Source organism: Triticum dicoccoides, chromosome 3B, assembly GCF_002162155.2.
Source record: "Triticum dicoccoides isolate Atlit2015 ecotype Zavitan chromosome 3B, WEW_v2.0, whole genome shotgun sequence".
Taxonomy (NCBI): domain Eukaryota; kingdom Viridiplantae; phylum Streptophyta; class Magnoliopsida; order Poales; family Poaceae; genus Triticum; species Triticum dicoccoides.
This window is the reverse complement of record NC_041385.1, coordinates 366,719,783-366,728,115: the sequence shown is the minus strand read 5'-3', so window position 1 is coordinate 366,728,115 and position 8,333 is coordinate 366,719,783.

Sequence of the window (8,333 nt, the reverse complement as noted above, 5' to 3'; positions counted from 1 at the left end):
TATTGCTTTATTTCGGTCTTACGAGATGATGCTATCGGTGCCATCGAAGCAAGGTTTTGCCCTACCATTGCACATCGGTCGCTCCAAGATGTTTCCATTCGGTCCCACTAGGACCTCCAACGTTCACATCTTTTACACAGGTCGGTGCCACGAAGGTTTCTGATCGGTGCCAACGAGTTGGGTCAAATGCGTGTAACGGTTGGATTTCATGTGGAGGCTATATATACCCCTCCACCCCTCTTACTTAGTAAGAGAACAATCAGAACATGACTACACTTCCACCATTCATTTTCTGAGAGAGAACCACCTGCTCATGTGTTGAGATCAAGAGATTCCATTCGTACCATGTGAATTTTGATTTCTAGCCTTCCTCAAGTTGCTTTCTACTCAAATCCTTCTTCCACCATAGCCAAATCTGTTAGAGGGAGTTGAGTGTTAGGGAGACTATCATTTATCGAAAAAGGCTTTTGCCCCGCTTTATATTATAAAGCAAACCGCCCGAGCCAAACATCCAACAAGGTTCACACACACACACACACACACACACTCACACACACACACACACAAGTCTCACAAGTACACACGGTAGCAAATAGGGTTAGTGCTAAGGGCACAACTCAACAAGCCCTGGAAACAAAGCAACACACACACACATACAACAACCCACGCAACAGGTCTAATCGGGCCCCGGAGGAGGGGGCGGTAGCGTGGGCGCCACGTGGAAGGCCATCGAGCGAAGGTCGGCGAGGAGGGTGTTGATGGCGTCTCGATCCTGGGGCGGCTAAGCGGCCGCCAGAGCTGCAAGTAGACACACATTTTAAAGATCGCGTCAGTCGCACGTTGAAGAGGAACTTTCTGAATAACAAGCTTGTTGCGGATGGTCCAAAGCGTCCAAGCAAGGACCCCAACGCACAACCATCTAATATGACGGTAGCGAGGGGGGAGGCATGGATCTCCGCAAGAAAGTCGGGGAAGTTGGGAAGGCTATCATTTGAAGCACAAGAGCAAGGAGTTCATCATCTACATACCATGTATTAACTTTTTGAGAGTGGTGTCTCCTAGATTGGTTAGGTGTCGTTTGGGAGCCTCCGACATGATGTGGAGTTGAATCCAGAAGTTTGTAAGGGAACGAGATTGCCTACTTCATGAAGATCTACCCGAGTGAGGCTAGTCCTACGTGGACGGAAGCCATGGTGGAATAGAGAAGGTTGCTTCTTCGTGGACCCTTCGTGGGTGGAGCCTTCCGTGGCCTCGCGCAACCGTTACCCACCGTGGGTTGAAGTCTCCATCAACATGGACGTACGATAGCACCACCTACCGGAACCACGCCAAAAATCGCCGCTTCTCCATTGTGTTTGCTCATTCCAATCCCCATCCCTTTTACATTCTTGCACTTGCATGCTTTACTCTTTCCGCTACCTATACTCATGCCATGCTTGTGTAAAATGTATTGTGTGCCCTTTAACATGTGCTAAACTCAACCTTAACCTGAAGAATTGTAATTACTACTACTTTTACTTGTTAAGGGTCTAATCACCCTCTCTAGACCCCTCTTCTCGATCTTTCAAATGGAAGTTGCTAAAAATTCCCATCCTAACGTTGTTCGCGAGCCACACAAAGTCATTGTGGAGCCCTTGAGACTCCAAGAACGCGTCACATTTCCATTTCGTGGGGGTCATCCCCCGGCCATTCACCCGTAGGTAGTCCTTGTTGGCAGCAGCACATAGTTCGTCCCCTTTGTTCCAGGCACGCTTGGACAACGATCTCACAACCCTCTTCCCCGCGGAGATCGCCGATTTGATCATTTCCTACAGAAAAAAACAACAAAAAATGTTAGTTTTACATGGGGACTGAGTTCTAATACTACATATGATTGATTCTAACCTATTACTTTGAATCCTAACATGATAACCGAATGGAAAATTCAAAAATATTTGCATCTCAGCTAGACTATGAATATGAACGAAATCACCATCAAAATTTGCAAATGAACAATGGATAGGATGAGAAACTTACCGAGGACGAAGGTGCACGGATCAAATGAAGAAACAGAAGATTTGAGAGGTTTTTGTTAGGGTTTTAGAGAGAGAGAGAGAGAGAGAGATAGATAGATAGATAGATAGATAGATAGATAGAAAGAGAGAGAGAGATGTGAGGCTTGGGCGCTAGGGGTAGGAAGAAGAAGATCCCGCTGCACCATCGGCCTCCATATATGAAATTTCGGGTGAAACAAGTGCTCATACGGGCAGTAGTGTCTGTATGGAACATTGTCTCACGTTACATTCGACCAATCTAGGGTTTGCGTACCTAGGACGGACGCTCATACGGGCATGGGCGTCTGTATGGAACGCCCTCTTTCATTCTGAACTTTGAAGACGCGCGGCACAAGGTTCCAAACGAGCGATGTCACTCATTTAATAGTCCGTCTTTTCTTCCGCTCTTTTAGATGAGCTCGGTCGAGGGCTCAAACGATCGCCCATACTAGCGTTCTCCCCCATTCGATACGTCGTCATCTCTTCTATCTTTTTTCTGCATTTTCGGCGAGAATCCCATGCGACCGCTCGTACAAGCGCTGGCGGTCGTATGATACACCATTGTTCATGCTGAACCTATTTGACATTTCTAGGGTTCCCTTATGCGACGGCCCATGCGAGTGCACGCGCTCTCTTAATACGTCGTCTTTCATTCTATTTACTCTTCTTCTCAGTTCTTTTCCTTCTCCTTTGTTTCCTCCCTTCTCCTTTCTATTTCTCCTACAACATAAATTCAAAAACAATTCTTCCTAGAGATTTTCATCATATTAGTAATTAAAGCAAAACAACTAGGACAAGCCCCGATCTTTTGGTTGCTGAGCTCAACCTTGTACCTTATTATCACGTTAAGTCTCTAGTGGCCTAAGGTTCTCCTTGCTTACGGTACCTATTCACTTAGGTGGAGGAACATACTTCTCATTTGCTACTGGTTTCTTTGACAAGTACTTCGCAATTTCTTCTTCACACATTCTGAAGGTTACTTTCCCTTCGAAGCAATCCAACGCGGCACCTGCGGTATTAAAAAAATGGCCTACCAAGAATAATTGATAATTTTTCATCTTCAGGCATGTCAAGAATAACAAAGTTAGTTGGTATAACATTCCCATCTAATCTTAGTGGAACATTCTCAGCTACCCCCACTGGCTTCTTTGTGGATTTATCCACCATCTACAAAGTTATACTGCAGACAATTAGCTAGATTCAACTTATGATAAAGTGTCAGTGGCATCACGCTAACACCTACCCCTACATCACAAAGAGCATTGTTCATATCAAGATTACCGATTGAGTAAGATATTGTGGGTATACCCGAGTCTCCTAATTTTCCCGGCATCTTGTTCTCAAAAGGATACTCTATTATTATAGTCACATGTCCCTTCAAATTCAAACTCCTTTTATTGTTAACAACATCATGCATTAATTTGGATAAGGTAGGAATCTTTAACATATCAGTCACATGCATTGACATTTTGAGATCAGCTATTGCTTGTAAAAAGGAGGAATAAAGTGCAGTATTTGAAGGTGGCCTAATAGCCTTAGGGTAAGGAAGAGTTTATTCATCTTACCTTTTTCTTTCTCTTTACCTCTCGTTGCCTAATTACTTCTTTCTTTGGAGGGATCAGGAGGTCTTCCACCCTCGATTTTCAACCCATGCTGGTTCCGGGGTTTCTTCTTCTTCATCATTGTTACCATCAATTGTTTCAACATCAGGGTCAACCTATTTTTTGGCTTTCGCTTCATCTCCCTGAGCATCTTGGTGGACCTGTTCTTCTGGTCCTTTCTCACCAAAGAGGAGTTCCCTATTCTCTTGAGTTTGGCTTTGACTTCCCCTTCTTCTCTGTTCTTGCTCCTTCTCATACCACTCGGGGCTTTTACGGTCCTGCGTTCTTTTACCACTACGATTCAAAATTTCATTAGTAGAAACATGATTCTCTTTATCTAGTTGGGCAAGAATCAAAGATTGTGTTTCAGAGATTTGAGAGCATCGGGTTTCTATCGTGCTAGAGTGTTTATCGAGGTTTTTTTGACCACTTGACTCAGTCCTTCTACTTCTCAGGAAAGGTAGGTTATCACCTTTTCATTGTGATAGATACATCTTCGAAAACCCCTACTGGAGTTGTCTTGATGGAACTTAAATTTGTTCATCGCCTCCCGAAGTTAATCCTCCTAGCGACAAATATTGAGTATATCCACTTTTTCATTAATAACTTGTTCAACACTTACCTTTCTCTTGAGTAACCTTATTAAATTCTTCCATATCCTCATTGTGATAAAATTTTCCTTGGGGCTTAATTGGCTCCTCGATATTCCATTGCTCCTGTGCAATTGCAATCTTCTCAATATGTTCCTTTCCTTCTTCTAGGGTTAATGACATGAATTGTCCTCCGACACTCAAATCAAGAATAGATTTTGATTCATTGTAATTCCGTGATAAAACATATGAAGTATACCATATGTATCATAACTATGGTTAGGACATAGGCTTAGAAATCTACAGTATCTCTCCAAAGGTTTACTCAATGATTCATCATCTTCTTGGACTAATGAGGTAAGGTTCTGTCTCAATTTAGTGATTTTTGAACTTGGAAGGAACTTAGCCATAAACTTTTCAGCAGACATAAGCCAACTGGTTATACTCCCTTGGGGTAATTGATTATACCATTTTTTGCATCATCCTTCAAAGAATACCTGAAGAGCCTTAATAATACGAATTCTCATGATACATCTTTCAATTTAAAAGTTCCACATAAGGTAACAAAGAACATTAGATGTGCTTGAGGGTCTTCTTCTCCAGTTCGTGCAAAGGCGTGCTTTCTAACTTCTGCAATAAAATCATAGTCAATCGAATACTCTTTAGCATAATTAGTAGGGTATACTATAGGAGATCTAGAAACAAACACTGGAGCGCAATGATCCTTGATAGTATTCTTGGGCTTTGGAGTAATTGACATTTCTGCAAACAAAGTGTTAAACTCAACCATTTCACTATTTTTGTATTTTTCCATTAATGAAGCTTGATGCTCTTGAGGAAAACGAGCGATATCATCTGGTAAGTATGATTTCCGCGAACGAGTAGATCCCCTATGAGTTACAGGAAGCATGTACAATAACAACACATGCAAAAATAGTTACGAAACTAATACTCTGTGCTTAGCTCCCCGGCAATGGCGCCAGAAAATGCTTTGATGCCTGGAAGCCAAATAGGATGGTGTAGGACTTTCGTAGAAGTATCCCAATGAGTAATCGTCTCAATGAAGAGTGGAGGAGAGTATTTGTCGATAGCATTTTTGTGACACACAAGGTGTCACAGTTGTTAAGTGAAGTAACCGCTGGAGCTTCTGCAAATATCGTTACTGTCCAAGATCACGAATAAACCAGTTTGAAAAATACAAAGAGGATTCTAGTAACAACTAAAAGAGCTAATAAAAGAAAATAATATGAATTAAATCTGTGGTTTGTGTTTCCTGCAATGAAGAGATTAGGTCCGGAGAGATTTCAACTTATGGTAATAGTTTATAAAGTGTGCCAGCGTGATAGTAATACCAGTTACTTGTATCGTATTCACAGTAGTTGATATAAGAGTTATTAGGTGGTTCTCCCTAAAATAATGAAAATCCTCCTCTAGGGATTACATTTCATTCTCTGTTCCTGCTTCTCCATTGCCATAGAGTGGTTGTGTCCACAATTAAGGTCCTTAGACCGGAACCAAGCATTAAGTTCAACTGATCATCGTTATCTCATGCTATCTTCGATCCTCATAGATATCTCCACCTGTCATGTCAGAGGTCATAGATTTCCTAAACAATATGTGTTACCTGTGTAGGTCTTGAGATCATGTTGCCTTGGCCGTTAAATTAGACAACACACATAGAGTTCATGATGAGGACATGACTACCTTGGATACAACCAAAAATATTGCATACATGCATATTTATGAGGTGATTTCTAATGCAAACTATGCAATAGTTTATTTATGTTATCCAGGACAAAAATACTCCAAAGACTTTTGTGCCATGTCTAATTGCAGGTGTATGGGACATTTGTACAATCCACATATGTAGAGAAGGGAAAAAGAGAAGTTTAGGTGCTGTTCAAAAAGTCCTCTCACGTCACTTTCGGGCCAAGAGAAGATAAGAGTCCAAGTTTCTCACGTTCTAGACTCAGATTCAGACTGCACATACATACCTGACTTGAAACGCCAAGATTTCTTTTGTCTGAACTCGGAATTGGGTGATTCTTTTTTTGTTGGAAATTATATTTTGTGCTCTTTCCAACCCAATTGGATTCACCTTCAAATTCGTCCGGAGTGTTGAGATATTGACGAAACAATCTAACGCTGCAGTAGAATCCGAGTCAAACTACAAGTCCAAAGGTGTTGCATCACCTCCACTTGGGCCCATGGGCCTTGTATGACCTAGGATTAGTTTTAGGCTGCCTTGGGACATCCTCCCACCTCCTTGGCCGCTACCCCTTGCTCCTATATGAGTAGATCCATCTAGTAGCTTTTTCCTTGGGATTTGTTTAGTTAAAAGTTAGCCATTGCAACTTCATGTACTTCGTCTATGTCCAACGACTAGACCAAGACCACTTTCGGATCCCCACCTTTATCAGTACTTTATTTATATTCGCAATATTCAGATTGCATTATCATATTCTTGCTTGTTCTTCGATTGCATGCAGGAATAGACGTTTGTGGTCAGGCTGATCGTGCTTCCAGCATCATCAGTAACCTCAGGAGATTGGTTTAGCGATTGCTAAGGCACAAGGTTGTGAATGTTTGTAGTCGGACCGTCAAAGTCGGCTCCACCAAATCGATAGTTATCATCTCATCAAAAGATCGGGACCCTCGCCTCTATCAAGTGGTATCAGTTTTGAGGTTGCTCGGTGAGAATTTCAAGTTATACCTAGATTAGATTTATTTTCTTATCTATTGTCCAAGAAAAAGCCACAAAAAAACGTTAGATCTGTTCATCCTTTGTCCAAGCCAGTCTGAGCCTGTGCAATTTTTCTTTTCATTGTTTGCATGACTGAATTATCAGTTGCACCGTCGTGTCGAGTTGCTGGTCTTAGTGTCTAGTTCCTTTAGAGTTTCGAGTTCTGTTCACATTACTCACGCCGCCGCTACATCATTATCCCTTCCGCTGTCCACCACCACATCTATCAATTTCCACCACATACTACCCATCATTCATTGTCATAATCATAGTTGAGGTCGTTCGCATTTTCGCTTGATTCAATCTGCATCTTATCTAGTTTATTTTGGAAAGAGAGAGAAAAAAAGACGAAGAAAAAAAGTTAAAAAAAGTCAGAGATAAAAAGAGAGAAAAGTAAGAAAAAAGTGAGAGAAAAAAAGAGAAGAAAAAGATCTATCTAAACTCAATCTCGTACCTTAATTTGGATTGAAATCTGTTTTGCGCAGTGTTCAGTAAAACATGCATATCTTTCTCATACTAAGTCCGCTTTTGGCCCCACAAGTACTCAAATTCAAGCTATCGACGAGCCCCATTTGAATAGTTCATGAAGCTAGTTCATTATTTTGACTTCCAAATCAGCTTCTAAATAAGACTTTTTGCCTCCCCCGAAGTCTACTTCATATCCTTTGTTTCTGCTAGTTGTGCTACGACGTGACCCCATTAGTGTTTTATGCTCGTGTCTCTAGTCTGGTCTAGCCTAGGACCAACATAGTATCATCGTTGAGCATTTATTCAATACTGCATCTCTGAATTGATTATTGCTAATCTTTTGCTACCATATATTTAAGCCTTCCAAGCTCCATATATTTCTACACCGTGTATATGTATGTTCCCCTGGCAATCGCTTTACTCAATCTTCGGAGTTATTTGACACCGGTGGTTGCTCGTCACCATGTGCTGCATGGTAAGAACTTGTAACATATTGATATTTGCTTTACTGTGAGCACTTTAGCACCACATCCTAGTATATCATAGGAACATTTTTCTCGAATTTTGTTTCTTGTTTCCACTAATCATGCCAGGTTCCGAAGAAAGAATTCTTGGACGACGAACACATCTTCACCATCACGAGAGGTGGGACAACATACACAAGCACATGGTCAGGTTAGCTCTTAACTGTCATTTGAGGATAGATTTAATCCTGCTATTTATCTAGCTTGGGAGCTTGAAGTAGAACAAGTTTTTAGTCACCATGATTTTCCTGAAATTGAGAGAGTATGAGCTGCCACTAGAGCATTTACTGGTTTTGTTTCTGTTTGGTGGAGTGTGCATCGTAAGAAAAACATTGATAACCAACCCACAACTTGAAAAGATTTAAAAGCTGTAA